Genomic DNA, 25,592 nt, shown 5'->3' on the forward strand with positions numbered 1-25,592 from the left:
TGACACATGGCAATTAAAAGACGACAATGTAAATATGTCTTAAATTTATCGAACTTGTATTAATTATACGCTGTTATAACAGGACGATAAATAATGAATATTAACGTGATAAATAATTTAACCTATTATTAATTTCATTGAATTCTTTCGTACAGTTATGCCGATGAACTGCCCTCTCAAAATATGATTTGTTTTATGTAATGAAATGAGTCATTATAACCATGTTCGTCAGCGAAAGTCGTGTACTTGTTGGGTGCGCATCGTAATTTCGCCATAACTTGACGATTAAAGATTATCTCCTTATCTTTCATTATAAGAAATAATTGTTATTTCAATCAATCAACTCATTAAAACTTCGTAATACAATAAGGGAGCAAATAAATATCAAAAAATGGTCGTGCTTTTCCACGAAATCATGTCACTTAATTTTGATATGATTTCGTGATAAGGACGATAAATTATTACGTTATTTCTAATATTAAACAATTGTATTAGTTAATTATACAACAAAATATTACACAATTCATAAAATAATACAATCTACTTCAACAAACGATAGGCATCAATAACTTTCAATAACATCTATTACGTAGTCTTAATTATTAAAGGCTGTCTTCCACACTACACCTCTACCATCCGCTTGTTTCTGGGAATTAGAAATTTTGGCCGCCAGCCCTAATTTTATCAGACCAATGGGCGTTAAAGTAAAATCACACTTAGAAGAAATTTCATGCAACTTTCTATAAAGCATACAAAACTTGAGACTTTTTTCAAATTTGAAACGCGCTATACGCCGGCTTTTTCTCTCGGCCTACATCCTCTGTCTTCTTTGCCGATGTGTAGGGATGCCTACAGGTTTGAATTTAATGACGTGTAATAAGTGATAATCTTATGTTCCAAAATAAACGTATTTTTTTTTAATATAACGTGAAAGCGATTTGACAGTTGACATAAAACTGTTAATCCCTGTAGATTTGTAAGTGTTGTATTCATAACAATGTTATTAGTAGAGGCTACAGCTTAAGCGTCAAATTAATTTTGCGTAAAGTGGACCAGTTTCTATTTAAAGCTTGGATATTAAATCATGTTGCTCTCCATGTACAAGGGAGAATTATTAAACGGGAAATCTCAACTTTCCCCGCCGTTTCCTCGCATTGCAAACGTGTTTTTTGTGTTAACAGCCATTGCAAGTTTTACTATATATATATATTTAACCCTTTTGATCATTGATACAATAACACAATGTACAATTATGAACATCAATAAAGAAATACATATTAAACGGCAAATGCTTCTACTTTTACATTTACTGCCAGTTCTCAAGTCAAGGTCGTAGAACGGACGAGAAGAACTGGCAATAAACTCTCTGCCACTCTCAACTAAGGAGCTGCAACCAGCCATGATCCACATTACATCTCATTAATTAATAAAAAACGAAGGTTCGTCCTCAGTTGTAGTAGTAGTATCATCAGTAGGCAACTTATAAGTCAACATTATCCATTTTGACTTCCTGCGTTCCGTTAAATTTCGATAAAATAAAAATAAACAACTAGTTTTGGGAAGCGGTGCAAATCTTTTGATACCCTAATGATTCATGTAAGTAAGAAATAAAAACACACTTTTTTTCTTAAAAATCTTTTCGCAACAAAATCGTATAGATAAAACAAGTATTTCTTACATTATAACGCAAAATCATTCAAGAATCCTAATCCCTAACAGGACTACGAGCCAGATATTTTGTAATACATAAAGGTGTTATATTAAATGACATTATATAAAGTCGGTCGAAAGCCTCCTGAAGTCGCTTGAAAAACGTTAGTGCGGCTTTTTCATAGGTAAGCTCTTGACCGTAAACCCTCTTGATGGAAAGTGGCGCGGGCACGAAGCTTAGAAAACCTATTCTTATAGCTGCGTGTAAAAGTGGAATTATATAGATAAGTGTATAGTATACTTAGCTTAAATAAGTTCCGTACTGTAACCACTGCATAACGAACTAAATACTGTTGTTTATTTAACAGGGGAAATAAACTATATGTATATATACAATCTATCTATATCTATATCTGTGCGTTCTAATAATTATTATTAATCTTGGTTTATAATGTTTTCTCAGTAAGCGAATAAAGCGAACCTAACCTTATGACTAAATGTATACGTAGATGGCAAAAATAAAAATTAAATATGTGTGTTGAATCAAAGAACGCTTGCGACATAATGAATCTATTAAAATGACAAGTGACAATTAAAAAACTTATTAAAAGTTCTTCTTAAGTCACTGTTATATTTATGTTAGATTCGCACAATGATGTTAAAGTTATGAATTGTAGAATTTCCGATTATATTATTAAATTAAGTATTATTTTTAGAAGAAAAATACATTTACTTGCTATATTAAAAGAGGTACTAATACATTTATTGCAAAAATAGGCTCAACTAAGCTTTAAGTTGCTGTAATGAGCAACATTGATGTAGAGTGTAGACCTTATCTGTGATCTTAAAGTGACAGCTGACACTAAACAGTTCATGTTTGTAGGTTTCTAATAGCGACCTTATTAATTCACCAACGAATACTTCTAAAAGTAAAAAAAAGTAAGTAAGTACTTCTTTCTAAAAGTATATTCAAAAACAATATCGTCAATTCCTTCCCTAAGTATAGCTAAGACCCAGGTGCATTCATATTACGTATAGTGTGCGCACAATTCTCTCGTTTTTTTCTACTGCGGACTGAATAAACAGGCGACTGGGCCCGACGAGTGGCCCTTTGATTTATTTATACTCGCTGAGAGGGGAACAGCTTCCTGATTCAATTAATGTAATTGTGCTCTTCGGTTGTGAGATGTGGGCTGATGACGGATGCTCTATGATTTTTAAGATTTCGGTCACCGTAGATATATCTTTTTGGAAATTTTCATTACTCTCTTATTACTGTCACAAATTAATATAATTAATTTATAACAGTCACAAGAGAATGATATGTATATATGGTATAACACTAATAAAAGTATACTGTAATGATTCTATTTAAACGAGATACAAACGATAGATACAAAACGAGGTCCTCCTAAAGAGAGTTCTCTGTTCTTTTAATTTCAACCTACAGAGCCATTAAGGTTCTGCCTTGTAACGTTTTCTTACGTAATATCCTATCTTTATACTGACATTAATGTTATTAATGGTCATTTTCTTTAAAATACCACGTGTGCGGAGATCTTTGCGAGCGTGTGTGATCGAATCGAGATTTATTTATGGTACGAGGTACATATTAGTCTATTTTGCTTCGTTACGCGTAAGCATAATACTATATATTTTTTAATTGTCTGCCTCTCATTGATACGGTCAGGCAACGGTGTTAATTAGACATTATTGTAGGTTGGAACAATTTGGGCTTAGTTCTACACATTTCAGTTACTAGTTGGACCTTTTTTATCTTATTAAATTATAAGTTTAAATTCATTTATAGGTAAGCAAATATTCCATTTACTGCCAGTTCGGGCGTAGAACGGAAGAGAAGAACTGGCAATAAACTCTAAACAAAATATATAATAATTGAAGTAAGTAATTTTTTTTTCAAAGTCAGTTGTAAGAAATTATATGACAAGATCGATTACGAAACATGAAAGTCAATAGAGGCCGAATTGAATAGTAACAATCGCATTGCCAAGGTTGATGCACTTCGTAAAAAACTCTCCAGACTTCACAATGTTGCCATCTACTATTTCTCCAGAACCTGTGGTTAATTTTAATACGTGAAATTCCAAATATATTATTTGTTTTGTTTTTTAAAATTAAAAACGATATTAAGGATTCAAATTATTTATTGTTACTGTTAATAATTAATTAAGACTGCTTCCGATGCACTGTTAATAGTCACTGCGAAAAAGTTATAGTTTTAGTTATAAAAGCATAGTTTATTATATATTAGATACTTGACAAACTATCGACAATATATTTATTTATTTATTTAATTTCAACTTTAATTGTTTGTTTGTATTACAGGTTTAAATGATAAAAGCATGTTGAAAATACATAACTGGCAACACAAAGAGTGAAATTGTCATGCGATTTGTTCACAATGAGCGGTCAATTTAGTTGGTTAAAGAGCGAGCGACAACTGAATGACATTAAACGAAAATAGCTTCGATGTTTGTTATGGGTTTTTTCCCTAATAAGTGTGATAGTCTGTGGAAATTGGGAATGTGAATAAAATAATATTTGAAGATTTTTAAATTCAGTGAGTCGATATGGTAATAGAACGTCTATTTCGATTGTTATTTGTATATTATAAATAAAACTTTGTTCACATTGGTGTTACTCAAAGTGTTCTTTACGATCAAACATTTTCACCAATTTTACGTCACAGATAAACATAGCCCATATTCTACATATAAATTAACACACATATATTTGGCAAACTATGTATATTTTTCCTTGTGAAAAATTCTTAATATCGTTTTTCAACGTTTTTACCCTTGTCTCTTAACACGAACGCAACGCAAATCTTAAAGAATCAACTTCTTACTGAATTTGAAAGAAAGCAACAAATTAATAGCTTTTTTTTAATTTTATGAATAAATTTTGTATATGGATCGACTTTTATGCGTTTTTAATGCAGTACTGAGATGTTTTTGTTAGGATTTTAATATTTTTGTTATAACTAATTCACATCCGCCAATCAACGTATTATCGGCCACTCGTATCTATGAGTTTTAATCTAGTTTACATGCTGAAGAGCTAGCCACCCCGATATTTACATTACAAAGACGGCGGAAAATTAACTATGTAGGGATGCCAGGTTTTACCATATTTTTAGGAAGTTGACTAATAAAGTTGTTCGAAATTTAAATTTTCATCACATGTCAGGTGATTTTACGTTATAGTTTGGAAAACTACTATCAAAAATATTTAGTTCCCAGTCAATAGAAGTGGAACACAACGGAAGGAACGTACAATAATGGCATAAAAAGGCAAATCTAACTGAGAAATTGTTCTTATTTTTTCATTATTTCAATGAGGCGTCAAAATTGAATATTTTCCAAAGATATCAGTGCATTTTTAGGGCATGGAATCGTTCACCGCGATATAAAAACTTTAATCTTTGGCATAGTTGAACTAATCCTTATGAAACTTCCGCCGCAGTTCGCTTTAAATGTTTCCGCTTGGTTTATTTTAATTTAAACTTAGTCTTGCATCTAGATTGAGTGCACGATTATAACCGTAAGAGGAGAGGTTAATCATCGAGAGATTAGTCGCTACTTCATATTTTGCCCGTTTTTTAATTAAATTTCACATAACGCTTTACACTTTTCGACGTTTAAAATGTCTTATGAACGAACACAGTCTTGCAAATGCTAGTACTGTCAAAATTAGCCCGTAGAGAACATATTTCTGCATTTGTTTCAGTGTAGTTTTTTATTATAGGGAGCTGCCTATTCGTAGCTATATATCGTCAGCCTTCTGTGTTGGACACATGTCAATCAAGGATCTAAAACGTGACCATATTTTTCTTGCTTTTTGAGCCAGTATTAACTATGCATATATTAATAAATGATTATATTTTGACTGTCGGAACTCGAACTAATGATCAGGACATACGGTGCATATGCACATTCAACTTATAGGCATATGGTCAAAACTAAGTCCGCCATACGTTAGTAATAATCGGATATTTTCAAAGCATGTCCGGTCTAGACCGGATTTACCCGGATATATGGTGACCCTAAAGATAAGTGCTTACGGGCGTAGTGGCGCAAACAGTAACGACCCCTCTCACCTTGGACTTAATCACCTTTTATATTTTACCTGGATTATATGAAATCTGCATTTTGAGTGGCCTCTATCTAGTGCAAGTTACTTTGTTAGATTATACAGGCTTTTGTGGAGTCTTGTATATAATATTTGGAAAAAGACATTATTTTGACGGATGGCCATAATACCTACTAAGAGATTATATATGCTCACAGTTTATTTATTGTATACATAATCTTAAAGAGAAAATAAGTTAGTATGGTGGAAACACAAACTGCACACGTCAAATCGTAATAATATCTTATTACTTTACCATTAATCAATGTATCATAATTTGAGGATTATCTTTTAATGAGAATAGGGAATGACAAAACTATTAATTTGCACATAATATGTACAAAATGAAATATTTTTTTCTACATTTTGGTATAGAAACAGAAAACAGATGGAATTAATACATACGGTATAACACACTAAACAACATTTGAAAACCTGAAGTTCAATTACATCTGTAGTTCTGTATACAGCATTATAATGGCATCTTCAGTGCTGGTATACTAAATATTAACCATTACATACAGTAGTTATACAATATACATATATTAAACTTAATCACAAAAAAATAAGTAATTCAGTTTTCAAGTCTTCACCGCGAATATTCTTTTTAAATTTATAATTGTATTATTATTATTATTATTGTGAAATATCAACATGAGAACTATATGTAATTATAAAATCCAAAAACATAAAACGAGTTATAGTACAATTCGCATTTAATATAAATAATGTTTTAAATTGAATTTAAAAATGTATTCGGTCGTTTTGCTGTACACTTCAGCTGTGGGTCACTGGTGGTGTTAATTATCAATGCGGTAAAAGTGGAAGTTAATGTGTCCAGCGCCATCTGTTGTCAAACTATTTAATTTATATTTACGATACTTATGGCCGTATTTAAACTATGGTATGGTTTTGTTGTTTCTTTTATAAGCACTTTTAGTGTCTAAGTGTATATGTATATGATTACTTCATTGGATGTTTATTAAGTGGCAAATTAGATGTGAAATTTAATCGAATTTTTGGGTCATTCTCCGAAAAGCACTCGGGTTGCATAATTCTCTTTGATCATCGGTGTGGTTGAATTTTGTAGGTCTTAAATAAAATGCATAAACACAAAACAAAATCCTATTATTAATGAACGAATGATGTTTCCTTATTGGAGAACTATTTTATTTTTTGCGATTCAAAACAAAAACACTTTTTGTGCTATAGAAATAATATCTTTTAGACACATTATTTGTATGTATTATAAGTCCATAATTCGCGTGTTTCCATACTGGCTTAAAGCCAAGGTCAATGAACCCGCCATACACCACCCCATCCATTCGGCACAAATGAATTTAGAACCAAGTACACTGTAATTAGAACATGATTTCGCGTACTTATTCCACTTTGAAGGGCTGTATCCTAAGCAAATATACGACATGTCATTCGGAAGCTGCATTTTACGCTACTCTAGGATGATCCTTGTCCGTGTTGTATTTATTCGACGATCTACTACAATCACATAGTAGATTTTAAGTACAATGGGTCTACTTATGTCGGTGGGTAAATAAGGGATTACGTTTTTAAACATGGTTTTTCATTTGGTTCGTGTTTATCAAATGTACGTAATTGTACTGTAATTTAGGAAATTTTATTCTATTTTCAAATTTAAATTAGCATTCCAGTCGTTGATTATATTGTTCTATAAACCATAACTAACCTTCGTACAGATTACACAGTCTGTGGTGTATTGCCTTTATTTCGTTGGAAGTCGTCATAGATTATACAAAGGTTAGAAAGCGGGAGCACAGATCCAGTCTTGCAAATGGTTTTCCGTATAAGGGAGGTTTATTATTGACATTTGTGTAAATGACCATCTGTTAAAACAGCAAGTTTAATATATCTAGGTCGTTATGACTATGTTACTAAGTAGCTTGATAAAATTAGTGTTTATGGGGACATTTTGTGCGATGTAAGATCGCTGTCAGATAAAGCAATGTTCTAACAATAAGAAGGTTTACGTGTATATTAATATAAATTAATGTCTTTAATATAAAAAGTATGCCAGTTGGGTAAGTATAATATGATTTATTAATTAAATAAAACCTATATACTACATACAATAATATATCTAAGGCGTCTACAAAATCCATTACAAGGGGAACATAAAAACACGTTGTAAAAATGATTTATTAAAACTTGATTCTTTATCTCTAGTGGGCATAGATGGTGTTAAGATAACGACATACCAATATTTCAATCGAAAGGTTCTAAAAATGTAGTATAGTCTTTGTTATGATATTGGTTGTGGTCTAATTTCTTTTTATTCTCACCTGTCTGGTGAGAATTTAAAAAGAAAGACGCAGGACGAAGCGTTTCGATTGTGATTGGTATAACGAACAAAATATTTGTTTTATGTAATAGGAGACAAACAAATCATACGTAAATTATCAAAAACCGCCATTGGATTACATATTATTATCCCACCAATTGTTACTTTCAAAAAGGTTACATATATACTAATATAAAAGTAATCCTGTCACAGCTGTACGGTAATGTAGAAATGTCTCTTCCGAATAAGGAAAGAAATTCAGAGGTGAGAATGTAAAACGAAAGATGAATCTTTTGATGTTCGATTCTGATTGGTTTACAGTATCTCTAGTCCGTTACGTCTTGACACGCGATTTGATGCGTCACCATTTCGACTTAGGGTCCTTCAAGAAAAGAGCGTACCAAGTTTTGAAAGGTCGGCAACGTACTTGCGAGCCTTCTGGCAATGTGAGATTCCATGGGTATCACTTAACATCAGGTTAGCAGTCTGCCCGTTTGCTCTTGTTTTATAAAGAGCTTATATTATTTTCTATTTAACAATAAATTGTTGAATAGAAAATAATATAACTAGGACATAAATGTCCTACCTTGCAAGTCTAGTATTAAATAAAAACTCTAATATATGCAAGTCATGCTTATTCCCAGCTATATCCTAACTCTTAAGGGGATTCATTGTGTATTTTTCTGAAAAACATTGGTATTCCTCAGGTATCTAGCTATCATAGATAAACGAAAGTTTAGACAATCAAGACATTATTTACCTTTATGCAAAATAGGTAAATAATCAGAATCCAACATATAACAGAACGTGGTTCGAATAAATAGCAACGTCGCAGTTTAGTTTTCTATTTCGTGTCTAGATTCATATATGAGGTTCTTTCCTATTAGTAGCTTATCTTTTTTTTATTTTTTATTTTAACCGTATTTGCACTTAAGCTTATGGATATGTGAACTTTATATAATTACTCATTTATTATCATTTGTATTAAGTTTTAGTTTATTTTATATTAGATCATTTAAACTGTATATTTCCTCTTGTCTTTCCCAGTAAGTTACTAAATCTACTATCAGATAGTGTTCTAATATAGTTCGCTGAAAATTTTAGCTTCTTAAAAACCTTGGGAAGACTGAGATATGAATGTACCTAAGATGTTTTTATTTTATCATAGTAATATAATTTGTTAGTAGTGTAAGGTTATAATTAAATATCATATGGTCCCTTAATTTATTCAAATTCAAGTTCAAAATCGAACAGTACAAATTCTAACTTAACAATTACGTAATGTTCGTAAAAGTTTCGCAATTATAAATTTGTGGTATTATATTGATTTCGCACAAACATTTTGCTTACAAAACGTATAAAAGTGCGTAAAGACGTAAAACTAACAAAACAAGGGTCGTCAAGTGGGTCACCTAGGACCGCACGCATCAGTGAAATGTATTTGCTTATCTGTCGATAACCAATAGATTTGTTACAGTAATCTCATCTATTGAGACTCATTGTTTTTACGGACAGCGAGCATATGATAGCAAATATATGAAACATATATTACACGTTCAAAACATTTAGTAAGTTACTTTATTTAGATAAACCAGTTCTGTTTGGATTCCAGATCCCATTTGGCAGCCTTCAGTTAATTTAAAATATTTTGTTCTCTCTATCCTTAAAGTCAAGTCTTCGAACAGTGCATCCTACCAGTGATGTCTTACAGCTCTGAGACTTGGTCTCTTACATCAAACCTGGTACAGAAGCGCCTCGGCGATCAACGAGCTATGGAGAGGGCTATGCTGGTTTCCCTACACGATCAAATAAGAAATTCGATAATATCCGTAGAAGCACCAAAGTCACTGACATAGCAAGAAGGTGGTATAAGCTTACACGGTAATGTTTCACCCATTGCCCGTAGTAGTAAAAGTACTGGAGGACGAGGACTTACAGAGGACGTTACAAGGCTGAAACGAATAAACAAAAGAGGTCAGCGTCAAGACAGGAGCACACTTGGCCTAGTGGCTTCACGCTGTGACTCTCATCCATCCGTACGTTAAGGAAACATGCCATAGACAAAGTAGGCGGCAGCGTGGCATAGACGGCTGAAACAAAAACAAATGCTCATGAAACAGATACAGGTAGTGGCGACACTGGTTTTGTTTATGGTATAGATAAGATCTATAATCTGTGCTTAAATTACTACTATGTGTAAGATTATAATAATTTTGTACCAATTACAAGAGTGTATTGCGTGAAAACCCAAAAAAGTGTACAGTACTAAGAATAAATGCATTGATTGTTAACATACAATAGTGAAGACAAATCGTTATTGTGAAAAAAATCCCATTAAATATTATTACTTTGCATTTAGGAATCAAACTGGATATTGAGATTCAGTTTCCTCATAGATAGATTGATGTGCGGTAAGCGCGTGTGTATCGTATGAAACTTCGTCAGGTCGAACCCAAACGGTGGTGATTAATGATGTCGACCTCTCCATAGACATATCGTCTATCTTGGCTCGCCTTGATTACCGTACTGTTTTTGCCCATGCTGATTGTGTGATGTTCGGGGTATTCGTAAATCACATAGTGATGTCTGTGGGTGACGTGCTTAGAAAGCAGACGGAGGGTGATGTGAATGAAAATAATTCTGTTGGATATTGCTTTTATTTGTACTTTGACAATGACGATATTTGCGATTTTCTCGAATACATCAGTGTAATATCAAAGATTTTGATATGAATATAACTTTATTTTTGTGGTTTATATCATTGGATTTTTATATAAATGTATTTTCTCACAAACACACTTTAATTCGCTTTTTAAAAACTAATGTATATAGGCTTTCTCGCTCTAATAACTATATTACAAACAGTAATGGAAATATAAATATATTTCATAACAGTCTTTCTACTTTCTTAGTCTTGTTTATCTTATTGAAGTTTTTTTTAGGTTTAGTTAGTATGTTGCGTTTACTGCTCTTAAAAACATAGACGTTTGATTCCTGGTTTTTAAGTGTCTTTTACGAAATTTAAATGTCTTTTCTATGTTTTAGTATAAAGTTTGTTCAATTTGAAATGTCCTTATATCATGCGTATCATTTTAGTACAAATATCTCATTCTTAATAATGTTCAGAGTGTGATATATAAAGCTTTCTTTAATAAAAATCAATTCAGCATAAAAATAAAATCAATTTGAACTCGTAATTCCTGATATCGATCTCATGATAGCGCGTTCAACGAAACAATTGAAAGAAGCTCTCAAAGGGAAATAATTTTTCCCGTTTTGAAATAATTTTCATTGATACTTCGCTTTTATTGACCGTACGATGAGGTTTTATATGTTATAATTATCGCGGATAATACAGCTTTATAATGGTGAAAGTGTTTTTAAATGTTTGCTGTAGTTTTGTTATAGAACGGGGGGTAAGAGGCTGAAGGATCTCAGAATGTTACACGTGATGACACACACATGATACACACTAGATGCCAGATGGATCACAAGTGCGTTGCCGGCCTGTAAGAATTGGTACTTTGTCTTTTCTTGAAGCACCCTAATTTAATTGGTTTGGAAATACTCCAGTGGACTGCTGGTTCCACATACATATAAGCTCTCTCGGCCTTCTCTCCAAGACACCCACTGTCTTCTTTGCCGATGAGTAGGGATGCCTAACGTGGAATTAGTGATACCTGTCTATTTTATAATAAACGTATTTTTTATTATAGCTGCCTTAAATAACGATCAGATGTGAAACGAGAGATAATCATAGATTTTATCCATATCAAACAACAAATCAAATCTTTTCTCGACATATAAGCTATTTAATCTCTATTTACTCATAGTCACAGATCACAGTCTATAGGAAACGTATTAATGATTGCATTTAATTCAATGTTTCTTGAAACTAGCAATTTCCTGACGCTATGTTTACAATAATTACAATCTATTGCTCTAAAGTACTGTAAAGTGACATTAATACGAAAACACCTTTTAGTTATACAGACGCATTTATAGCAGCAATTTACTTGTAATCTGTTCCTGACTGAAATTGGTTCCATCATAGTTTATAGTAAACTCTCATAAGGAAGTGAAATTTTTACTCCTAAGTTTTAAAACAAAAAAGTTTTTAAGATTGTACCTTTAGAAGGGCACCCGTGCCGTACAACATCGTAATTTCCAAATGGCAGTTGGCTTAACATATGGATAACCTTCATCCCGTTTACCATCTGTCCTATAAAGATGTAGCAGTCAACTGGCCAAGATTACAAAAAATAAACATTTTAATGTGAGCTTATGACGTCCTAGTTTTAATTTCATGTAAGAAAGGTTTAGGTAAAATGGACTCCAATGAAATACTAAGATATTATTTAATCCATTACTGTGAAGTTAAACTTTAGTATCGTTACATTAGTTGTGTAAAAGAAAAAAAATGGCGATTGAAAAGTAAGGCGGAGAGTTTATTGCCAGTTCTACTCTTCCGTTCTACGCCCATGATTTGAGAACTGGAAAAAAATGTAAAATTAGAAGCAATTAATGTACATTTCTTTTTTTTACATTAATAAGTGTACATTAAGTTACGTACATGAATAAATAATTTTGAATTGAATTAAATTAGTAAAAGTGTATCTCAACGATTCGTTGCGATATTGTATATTTACAACCTTTAGATGGAAGTACAAAATGTATTTGTTTTTGCGTTAAATAAAGTGATTTTATTGTATTATTTGGTGACAGATTATATTAAAATTTATCAATTATGCATACAGAACTATTGTGTGCAAGTCTTAACCTCTTCGCTGCATGAAGTCAAGAAATAAATGCTATAAATAGATAGTCTTTCAGAGGCCATGGACGTGCTCTTTGTAAACTTAGTAACGTACGAGAAGCGTACGACATCGCTTGCTAACAAGCCAATGTCTAGGTCAACCATACCTTCAAAACTGCCAATTCAAAATTATTATGAAGAAACCATAATACATGCATAGAAATATAGTCCCTATACCAATGAATACAAGACGTATTGTGGTATATGACGCCTGTTAGAAAGGTAGTGCAACCTATTGACATTATTCAGGGTCATGAACTCGCGACAATCGATCACGATTAACCGGCTGCCGTATTTTAAGCGGCGCAGCGCTGACAAAATAACTATTGTTTAGTCATGTACAGTGATGGATCGCTGTTTCGCTGAATTTACAAAGGTTACATGTAATCCGTGTAAAGCTGGAAGCGTTTAGTGTAGCTTCTCTTGGGGTATCTTCTTTAGATCAGCGCGAATTCGCTACGTCAATGTATATTTCTCCATAATAGCATGGGAGTTGATTATAGAAATTCTAATTTTAGGAATAGCTCATGGACGGCCCTCCACGACTGAGAGACGAATGTTTATATTTTTTAAGAAGTAATAAAATAAGTTAGTTTACATACTAATGTAAGTTATCATATAATGTGTCGGAGGCAGAATATTTAGGGATAAAGGAATGACAATGACAGCAAAGTTGGGGACTTACTCCAGGTAGGAAAACCAGGTACAATAACGAGAAAGCAAAACCCTAATTTGAACCGAAAGTATTTGCCGATAAAGATATTAAATTAGTTCGTCAATACAGACATTGTAAGTATTGTTTGGCAGATGCTGTAAATAATTTGATGAATGATTGTCTGATTAATAAATTTGATATAAGTATTTAAGAGTAGTCCCTTATATTTAAAAATCGCAAATGTAATTTATGAGGGAGCTCGAAAAAAGCTGTAATTACCTCGAAGGGTTTTAAGCACACACGTGGCAGGGCGTGGAGTCTCCCATTAGGGGCCGCTCCTAAATCCGTACATTATTTTAATCACAACGCTGTCCGGCTCGTGTCTCGCTCTTTTTTCTAATCCTTATCACAATGTAATAGGGCACAAAGTAAAATCAATGAAAAACTGAATTTTTTTACGGTTGATGTTTTGTACATTGAATTATCTTTTGTTACTGCGTTTATTTTCTTCATTTCACTCTCTGTCCTGATATTATATTAATCCACAAATATCCATAAATTTTCACCGGTTATTTTACATGCCGGACTGATGGTCTATTTGCTGTGATACTCATTAATAAATATGAATTACTTGTAAAAAAACAGGCATATATCAATCTAAAATACAGTAAATATTTTCGTTTGAGCACAGAGTCTAGAGATTGTAGCTTTATCAATTTGATCAAAGTTATCGTATAGTGTGCTCAGATTACTTATAAAATATTAATTGAATAAATTGTGTACAAGCGTGGCAATTGGGGAATTAAAGTTGAACAGACCCTGTGTTATGTGTAAGTGAAGTAATGAAGTATGTATATTTGAATTTAGAATCATCACAACCTTTACCATAAATAAAACAACTTGAATTTGAATTTGGAAGACACCCTTGACGAATAAAATCCTCTAACCATTTCAAAGTAACAAAACATTCCACGCAGGACAAAAATTGGTTAAAACAGCAGGGTAAATGTTTGTGGGTCATTTGTTTTGGCCATAAAGAAATGCCGTTACCACCCGCTGTGCGGATTTCGACTAGCAAATGGTTACCACTCTTCAGGATGTTGCATATTCATAGATTTTTTGCTATAACGACACCCTTTTACGATTAGGATAACTTGCTATTTTTGTCGAACGCGAACATATAGATATAATTATAGCCTTTTATACTGTTTTTATTTTTGGATATTGTATTTATTTTATTATTTATGAATCTTGCCAATGTTTTACTGGACTTACCAGTGTAGCTAAGTGATCACATAAACTTAAATTTACTAGCTACAATATATGAATAACGAGGATTTATAGTGTGTCAATTGCTTTTACACTTATATTAAGCGTGATTTAGTTAAATTACTGTATATGTATATAATATTTAATATTTACACATAATGTTGAGAATTTATTAATTAAATTTTAAAATACTACTGCTTTCATTATATAACAAATTTAAGGACTGAATTTTACTATTATTATTTAAAAATATAATTAAGCTTGCTGGCTGATACATTCGTAATAATCGTTTTTCTTAGAGACATTCGTTGATTTTTTTATTCGTGGTTAGTGGTGGTTATTCCTTTAGTGAAATAAGTTTGATGAGATTGCATGTTTATAGTGTCGTAAATCTGCTTACAAACGAGATTTATCGTTATAGGACGCGAGGGCCACAAATTATGTTCGACACAACTGCCTTTGTCTGATCGCCCGATTTTCTGTTTAATCTCGTGGATTTTCGGATGAATAGATACCTGAATGTTTTGTGAAACAATAAGATGCGTATCTTACATTTTTGTTGGAGCAAAAGAAATGTGACAGATACACTATAACTGATTGATTTACGCTATAACATATATTATATTCTAAGTCACAGTATTGCGTTGAGCGCTGTCTAATATCACTACAGACAGAAAAATGTTTTGAAAGCTCTTGAAATAAGATTTAAAATCTTTTTATATCAAAACTAGCTGCCCTCGCGAACTTCGTTTCTCCTTAATGCCTAGACTACCTTTTTAGTTAATACCAACACGGAACGTTTTGCTATGCTTTCCCAGAGACTGTTCGGTTTTCCGGAATGAAGACATTTCGTTGTTGTCGTTAGGTTGTTCTGTGAATTTTCTCTATATAAACCTCAGAGTTAATGTCATAAAGTTTTAATTAATAAAATAAAAAATAGGGGTTAGTTGTAGAGGGGTAAAAGTTAAGGGTTGTATGTATTTTTATGGACCGTATCATACAAAAATATAAACAATAAAATGGACATAGGCTCTCTTTTTGTCGAATTTTGAACAAAAGTATTTTTCGTGAAAACTGTGCACAACTTATTTATTTTTTATGAATAATTTTGGTGTATGTATACTGAATAATCGTTGTAAAGTTTTATTTTTTTACCTTTCCAAGCCGCCGTGTAATATGCATATGTTGTAGTGTTATTAACAAAAGGGTTACCTGTGGGTGGTTTGATAATGTCGTCGCTTTCACAGGAGTTATCGAGTATCGAGTGGGCACACGGTACAACGCTAGTGGGAAGATCTGTAATTGACGTGATTCATTCCGCGAGAGTGCTTCATTACTCATTGGGCGCTTAGAAAAGTGCACAGGCATGTAGGCTGTTTAAAATATGCAATGTGCAGTGTTTGGTTATCCCATTTCGAATTTCGAACCCTTTTACCGCTGCGTGGGTGTCGACTAATTTTGTTTTGATATTTAATACGTTTTTAAATTATTTTGCTCTTTTCTTCTTTAAATATGATAATAATACTCTTTTAGATTCTTAACTTATGAAAATATTAATCTATCATGTATGGACTATAAGTATTTAGTTAAAAGCCAGTGGTGTATAGTCCCTAGGTCTTCAAGTTTCTGGATCTGTTTACTTCATTATTGTGGCTTGTGAGCCCGTATGAAAACAGACGAGTTTGGGGTCTTTTTTGAGCCATTTTTTTACGATGTTACGAATAAGCTACTATAACATTACAATATAGATTACATAATCTGTTATCAACACCATATAAATTTAACGGCATTAGCCAGGCACAGGAGGCATCTAGCCTATAAAAAAAATACGTAACTAATACAGAAATCACAGTTTTCAACAACAGAAACATTGGTTTCATTTATAATTCTAAAAGCGCAGAAATTCGTGAACACTTCTCATTTCATTATTTTATATTCTATATTCACTCGAGTTCTACTTGTCGTTTTAATACTATTTTTAAAATCTTAAGAATTTTCCCAAGGGTACGTTGCTATCAAGCATAAAGTCATAATGATTCTCGACGCTCGATCAGGGTCATTACACAGGTCGGTGTAAATGAGGCGATTCTTAAAATTGGTACCCTACAAAATCATAATGCAAAACCATTTTCCCTTGTTTCAAATTTGAAATTTTCAAAAACTCTTTATTTGGGTCTATTTACTTTAACGTTCAACGTTCAAAGTTATTTAGCTTTTAAGGAGTACAGTGGTTTACGAGTTTCGTTGCTATTTGAAGCCAAAATTAGATTATTTAAAGGAATTTAATATATATTTGTGACAATTAAAAATAACAGATTTATATGTTACTAATTTAATAATTGTAGAAAGAAAATTTCAGGTGTTATACCTTTACAATTATTTAATCACATATTTTTAGTTAGAATATGATGTTTGATTAAGAATTTCGCATGGCCCGATATAGGCAGCGTGGCCGAGTGGTCTAAGGCGCTGGTTTTAGGCACCAGTCCGAAAGGGCGTGGGTTCGAATCCCACCGCTGTCAGATATTTTTATATATTTTCATATTCCAGTTGTAGCTAATGTTTAATTATCATTTCAGGTAATATGCAGCTAAATCAGACAGACCTTGGTTAAAAATATTCTCACTTAAAGGGACTAAGGTATTTAAAAAAGAAATCTAGACTATAATATGTATAAAAAAAAGATAGCTTCACAATCATTAAATGCAGTATTTACTTTTTATTAGTAATAAATAAGAGATTATACTTAAGGTAGGTAGGTACATACATATATCCAATTATAGAACGTTGTATATCTGTAAGTCACGTACGTAGTACTATTAATACATGCCACCACGAGATCGCGTTAACAATTAACATACAATGAAACAAAATACATACTTTGTAATTTACTACTCATAGATTAATTTACATCCGACAAACGGCCAATATTAATGAATGGTATAACTTAAAACAATATCAATATTTAATTAAGCTCATCCTCTAGGATTTCCTAGGCTTTCTACCAGAGGTGTATGACAATTTACAATTGCGCATTTAGCTAGATCAACAACGATATGTCCGTATAACCGTGCTATCTGTATTTATTTATTTATTTATTGATTCGGAAACCAAACAGAAACATCCTTATAATTATAAATAATGTACAGATCGTATGCATCGTATTAACATAATGTACCTTTAGGTACATTATACTACCACCACCACCGTAATACCATTTACGGGTGATATAAAAACGTAAGTTATTTTATTTGAAGATTTGTTTTAGATTCTAAATTTAAATAAATACTTTGATTTTAGAGAATTTTATATTGAATTTGAAATTGGATACAATTTGTAGAAAAAAAAGGCTTCATAGTTATACCAAATTCTCGGGACAGGACTATTAACTATACTTAAATTCGTACGCGCGTATTGATCGTGTGAACGGCAATCAGTGTCGCACTCAAAAGGCTAAACAGATGCGTCAATAGCGACCTTCGGCACATGTGTTAATATTACGATTACACTGTCAGACATGCTTGTTGTTTGTATCTGTCGAAAATACTACGCCAATTTACTGGTCCCATGAACATTTAAATCCGCGTTCATGTATCGGTTCTTAGAGTTTATTAGTATTGTATCACTCCTTGTGGTAATTTGTCTCTTTCTGCCAAATTTTGTTTAAGCTGTGATGAAAAGAGACAGGTCTACAAGTAAGTGAACTTAATTTACTTCTATTGAAGGGTGTCTCATGTGTTGCTTTGTTGCATGTTTGCATGCTTCATGTGTATTATAGTGGTATTAGTTAGTGGTTATTGTAATTGATTCGGATGTTAGAGTTTGATTACTCAAGTAATTACCAATTTGTAATTAGAATCTCACTTTATGAGCTTGAAAAATTAATGTACATTCAAATTAACATATGTCTAAACAGCCTATTTAAAAAATATCTTGTTGGGTTGCAGTTACACGTGCCATATCCGAAATAGTTTTATGACCGGATTTAACACTCGACTCGAAGATGGGTCAGTGTTGAAGGAATTAGAAATTTTCATACTAAGAAAACTTTACCTAGAAAGAGCTTTCCTAGAAGAGATTAGTACTAGTCATGTAATATTAGAATATATCTTGATCTGCCAATGCAGACGTCTACATATTTTTATAATTATATATCTATTAACATTTTGGATAAGCGGTGTTTGTTCTAGGGGCTTCAGCTTTTCCTTCAAGAAAAGAGCGTTCCAATTCTCAAAAGGCCGGTAACGCACTTGCGAGTCTTCTACAATATGAGTGATGAACGATGATATCACTAGACATCAGACTCTTGCCCGTTTTTCGTTATTATTATGTAAAAAAATACTCTTATCAGTAAGGTACTAGGTTCAAGACCCGGCTATGCCCCACTGGATGAGGCCGAATGATCTCAAATATAAAACAAGTGTCAGACAGAAGAATGATCATCAACTTGTCTATGAAATAAAAATACCCAAAGAAACGGTTGCAATCTACGGCCAAGACCTATATAGGGTTGCCACTGGATTATAATTATTAATACTTAGTGCATTTTAATAGAAATATATATTTGGATTGCACATATAATTCGTGAACGTTATCGGAAATGAATTTAAATTTGATGGGATATTAATTTGGCAAGTATATGAAGAGTCCCATAATGTGCTACAAGCTACAAAGAGTACCGCACCTTATATATTGTGGTCCATAAGGTTACTACGGCAAGCCATTAAACAAATTAGCCCCTATCAATTGAGCGTTAAAATATGTAAATAAAATTATCGAAAATAACCAAGCGATCGCGGTATGCCGTGCGATGTTGTGACCATGTCTTAATCAGCTGTTAGGAGATTTTAGTAATCTTTAAAAACTGACTGAAAAATACTGACTCTTGACAGAAATGCTCCATGTTATGCTTTAGAATCGCCATAGCGTCTTAATTGTACTACAAGCACTACACTTCATCAAATCGAGTCAAGAAACTCACATAGGTACCTACTTCTACTAATAGTTTTAACTTATAGAAGTTAAAACTATTAATGTACTAAGCCTTGTATTATAGCTACTCCATTGTTTGTCGTTCTCCTAATTTATAAATTTTGTGCTGTCATGTTTTGATTTTGCTTTGTATTATATTTTTTATCAGTAAAACTTTTTTGTGAATATGTCCTATACATTTATTTTATGTTAAAAATTTTTTACTGCCTATAGATGTATCTGTTTAGCTTCCTAAATACATAAATAACCCCATCTAATTTGTTCCTATTTAAATATTTTATCCTATGTTCATCCTTCAGTTGCTGGAATATTGTATTGCTGTGGTCCGTGAGAGTGTAAATTATATAATTTAAACACATTTAATCGATATTATTTACCATGAAGCAAAGGCAGTATATAAGTATTAAAAAAACACACCTATGATACTACGTAAAACGTATTGGAAAAAACTATTGTGTGAAGGAAATTGAATAAGAAAATCCACTGTTGATACTACCTATGAAACTCTAAGCAATATATCAAAAGCATGGATGATGCAGCGATATTTTCCACATCACTTAGATCGCTTAGAAGATGACAGGTTACGATTTGCACGCGTATTCCGACTGTCACTCTAGTTCACAGCATTAATGGTAAATGGGCGATGTGTGCGGGCTTACGTTTATTTGCAAACACATTGTAAGGATTATGTACCAATTTAAGAATTTAAAATTGGAATTTAAAAATAAAGTAAGTTGTAATGTCAATTGTCAATTTATGATTAATTCTGTATAATGGATTACTATGTGATTAACGATGACATTTATTGTCAAATAAATAGAGTCAAAACCGTTTATGACGAATCCATTTAAAACAGCATTGGTTCTTAATAACAACGACATCGGCTGTAACATCTATCTGTTTTTACGACCAAATATTATATAAAATTAACACTTTATTGTCAGGCAATACAACACAGCTGAATCTTATATTGAACGAAGATAAAACGATGACACCTAGGAATAAATACCTATAAATTAACTTCGTTTTTCTTTTATTCACGCAAACACATTTATTGTCAAATATAATTTTGGTTTACAATTTTTGGAATAAAAAATAAAATTGCTGTCATTTGCGTGCTTTAAAAGTTGTCGTTGTCTATTCTGTGGATAAATGTCGTCATTGAAGCAAATTGAAGAGAAGTAGAAAATTCCTTTATATTTTAGAAAGATTCTTTTGCGAGACGAGACGGAACCGTATCGGATCGAAAGTGTTGTCACCACTTAGTAACCCTACCAGGGGAAGCGATGGCCAATTAGTTATTAGCGCCGGGAAATATCGTATTACAGTTTTTGTATGAGACGGTTTAGTTTAACCCGTGAGTTTTAACTGGGATGTTACAAATGTGGCTAAACAATAAGTTTCCGGGCTCACAAAATTACACGATGCTTGACTGTGATGGATGTGTTCTAATGAATTTTACCGTTTTATATTTCAAGGAAGTTTATTATGTACCTAATTATTTTTTATGGAATGAGTTTTTGGAAGCAAATGAAAATAGACATAATTAAATGATACCAATCCTGTAATCTATTGGACTCTGTGTCATCTGTTTCTGATAATTTTATTTTAAAGGCAAAAAGGTCAGCTTATGGGCGTGACATATGTTGTATGTAAGTCTAAATTAATTTCATTACGAAGTTTGTGACCGTACGGACAAGTGAGCACATGGAAAGAAAAATACATTAGTGCAGGGATTCAAATGCTCGACCTTTGGGTTGACGATTATTAATATTTAAAGAAAAGACAATACAGTTATTAACATGTTAATTTAGAACCAAATTAATCCGTTAGGATGAGAAGAACTGGCAATAAACTCTTGTCACTCTTAAATCTTGTTTAGAAAAGGAATGAGAGAAATACACCTATAAAAAATTCGGTATTTATTTCTCAACCATATGCTTTATCCAACTCTACTCATAACATTGCTCATATATCTCATATAGTATCGTGTATACTAGTACCTATAATAAAAGGCCTGAGAAACTTTTTACATAATCAATGCAAAAGTTTAGGGGTAAAGCAAAAAGATTTCTCTGCCGTGTCTAGACTGCGAACAATTTCAATAAAACGTTTCATATTCACAGACCAGTGGGTGCACGAATAAACCGATATGAAATACACTTTGTTCCTATATTGTTGGAAGTGTCCAGCTTTTTACACACTACGTTTTCATACTTTAATTAACATTCGATCGATATTGTGTTAAAGAAATACTTTTATATGCTTCATCGGACTGCATGTATGTAGATTTAAAATTGGAACAGATATATTTATATAACTGACATTAAACAGAAAACGGTATTAATAGTGATTGTTCGTCCATTACCCGATTTTTTTTACTAAAACATCTTTGCAGTATTTGGCTAATGGCTTATCTTGCCCTTATGACGTTGTAGGTTTAATCCCCGGCTATGTGTCTATGTCTTTGAAAAGCGGCAGGCATTAGTCAGAAAGTCAAGTGTGTGTCAAGCACAGAAATCTGTTCACCTACTATAAAAATAAATCACGAAGCAAATACGGATCTGAAGCCCAGACTGAAAAGGTTGCTGTGCCACTGATTTATAATCTCTTTGTATGTTATGCTTTTGGTCGTAAGTCGAAACGCTTCAAAGGTTTCGTGATTACATCGGAGATGTATCGACAAGGGGTGTGATCGAACATAGCCACAATAGTCAATTCAAAATAACCGCTAACGGACCCTTAGAGTATTATTATAGGCTAAATTAAGACCAGTAGCACGAATTAACGTACAGTAGGTACAGTAGGTACCTACAAAAGATCCTAATGATAAAACCTATTGTCCTTTGTTGCACAAATATATAGGTCTTGTTAATTATTATTGAATTAAATATTGGGTAATTTCGGCATTGGCAAGAACATTGTTTTAATGGAGTTTGCATAACAATATCCTAACTTTACAATGCAGCTGCGTCCTTTGAACTTAGCACGAAAATAGTTTGATTATAATCTGCTAAAGACCTCAGCCGACTTAGCTGCTGCCCGCGTGACTTCACCTAGAAAGGGAAATATTAATCACCAACAAATGTTGTGTACGATAGAAATGATCTTTTAATTGTGACCGAATTAATTAATTAGGTGCAGTACAAAATATTCAGTCCATCGCCAGTTTCACTTCCTGTCTGATGCCTTCTTCTTGCTACTGACGTATTTACTTGAAATAATGTCCTATAACCTAGATAAGGCAGACCGTTCGTATTTCACCTCGCTCCAAGTCTTTTATGCTCTTTGTCTCTGTATTTCTAATAACATAAAGGAAAATATTCAGAACTATTTCACACCATAGCGGGACACTGGCAGACATAGAAGTATAACAGACTTCTATGGCAGACATATCTAATATATGTTTTGTTAATTAGCCACAGAGTCAAATGTGTTAAACTACAATACTTCGATGCTTCAAAATTGGAACGCAATCGATCAAACTTTTATCGTTATCATATCACAGATAAGGTTGTATTATGACTTATATCGAAAACAAAAAGGCTCGCAGACACTGTGGCGACGAAGTTATCGATTGTTTTGTATTCCACGTGCAATTTATTGCATTTGCACTTCGAGAATGCAGATAATACAAATGATTTATTTATCTGTCACCTCGTAAACTTCATTTGTTTATAACGGTTATTGTGTATTAATGTGATATATCGAGTGCGATAATTGATTTAAATTATTTTATTTAAGCAAGTAGTTTTAAGGTACTTTTTCGCCGTCATTTAATTGACCAATTTAAAAAAAAATTGTGTGAGACCCGTAACCAAGTATATTTAATGATTTCCATGTGTATCTATTAGATTAATTTTTGTATGACTGCAATCTCAAAATAGTACTCATCTATATTATTAAGTTACTTGTCACTATAATTACTATAGATAATTATATTATAGGCACTCGGTATTGTTATATCTAAAAAGTTCATCACGGCCTTAGCCTAAACCTTCATGTGCGTGAATTAAAAAAAGGACCATTATATTTTAAGTCTTTCTAGTTAAATAAACTTGCAAGCTATTCTTTAGTTTTTACATTAATTAATAAAGTACATATTATAGTCTCTAATATAAGTATATATTTACAATATTCTTGAGTCGCATAGCAATCAAAGGGCCAAGCACACGGCCTTAGATGGCAGCCCCGTCAAGTGTCTAGACTGCGATGAGCTAATCACTTATCCAGTCGAAAACCAACCGATTATGAAATAAAAAAAATGTATAAGGATTGATGATGATGATGAGTCGCAATAATAAGAATAAAAAATGAATAAATAGAAATTAAAAAATATTGGCCTCTATGCCATTGTAGTGCGTAGTGCAAGTACTTATAGTGCGTTGTGTTTTGTTTCAAATAGTTTTATTACTCACTTATACATACGTAACTTATTACTGGGATACGTATCAAAAGAATAAAATATTCAAGTAACGTCACATTAAATGCCATACTGTATAGATTTAATATTTAAATAAGACACTCAGTTTGACATTTTGCAATACAAGTACGTATTAAAGTAAAGATCTCGATAAGCAACAGTAACACGAGACAAAACAAAGACTTTTAAACATGACGCGATATTTTAAGGTGCCATTAGCAGCGTATCAGTTTGAATCGGTCCTTTAGGTAAAGTGCTGGTATCTTGAAGATAAACAAGTGCCAACAACATATTGGCCTCGTAATGAGACGTGTCATAATGTATGGCGATCTAGTGTTGTGGACAAATTAATTTTACTTATGGAAATATTTATTATATACTCGTATAGTATTGTAGAGCTCAATTAATGAAAAGAAACGAGGATCATTGCTGAAAAGCATTCGAAACTTCGAGTTATCAAATACCTAAAGAAATTATATTTAAATAAGTATAAAACAAAGAAATTATAACGTATTTAATAATTTAAAAAAAATTCTGGATTATTAGTTCATCACACGCGGTTATAATGAATGTCAAAAATTAAATTGAATCATTCATTTATTAACTCTTCGTTACAAAAATTTCTGATTGAACAGGTGTTACATAAATTGTTAGAGTTGCAATACAAAATATCGCTAATAAGCGATCCTTTCTGGGGAGTACTGTTAAGAAAAAGATAAAAATGCAAGTAACAATTTAAACTATTACTAATCATAAATAAAAAGCTATAAGTTTCATTAATCACAATTACTTATAGTTTCCAAAATACAAACAAAAACATTATAAGAAAATACATTACAAAGGTCACGATTCAGTAGTCTTGCCAGCTTTTTAATAATTCATTGAATTACGGAAAAGTATTAATATAATACAAAATAAGCATTACAATTATTGTATAGTCTGTGTAAATTAATATATTTACAGTTGTTTTATATAGACTTCATATGAAAAGCCTCAAGAAAGCCATACGCGAGTACAATATGACGCAAATGACAGATGTAAGGAAGTGCTAACCGAGTGTGTAGGCCGACATGTGTGTAGGCGCAAAACCGCTCAACCGTGAAGAGATAGAATACGAGGTACATTATCAAAGTAATGGTGGCGTTAGGTGAAATATTCTTACATATATAGTATAGGTAGTATTTTATAAAATTAATATCAGTCTGAGTTAGGTGACATGATTTCTAATAAAAGTAGAATATATTTCGCTGGCTCGTTGGCTAGAAATTATTCTAAGGTAACCGATGTGACAAACGTCCGGATCGACGTCTTAGGAACA

At 32.4% G+C, this 25,592-nt stretch overlaps 1 protein-coding gene and 1 non-coding gene across 2 annotated transcripts in view; both read left to right on the plus strand.

Moving 5' to 3' along the window:
* Positions 1-25,592, plus strand: part of LOC110996721 (caskin-1) — a 200,367-nt gene that overhangs the window by 71,077 nt on the left and 103,698 nt on the right. The window lies entirely within an intron of this gene.
* Positions 17,302-17,381, plus strand: Trnal-uag. The gene has a single exon. It is a non-coding gene; the product is annotated as a tRNA-Leu (tRNA).

Source organism: Pieris rapae, chromosome 8, assembly GCF_905147795.1.
Source record: "Pieris rapae chromosome 8, ilPieRapa1.1, whole genome shotgun sequence".
In the NCBI taxonomy this organism is placed as follows: Eukaryota; Metazoa; Arthropoda; class Insecta; order Lepidoptera; family Pieridae; genus Pieris; species Pieris rapae.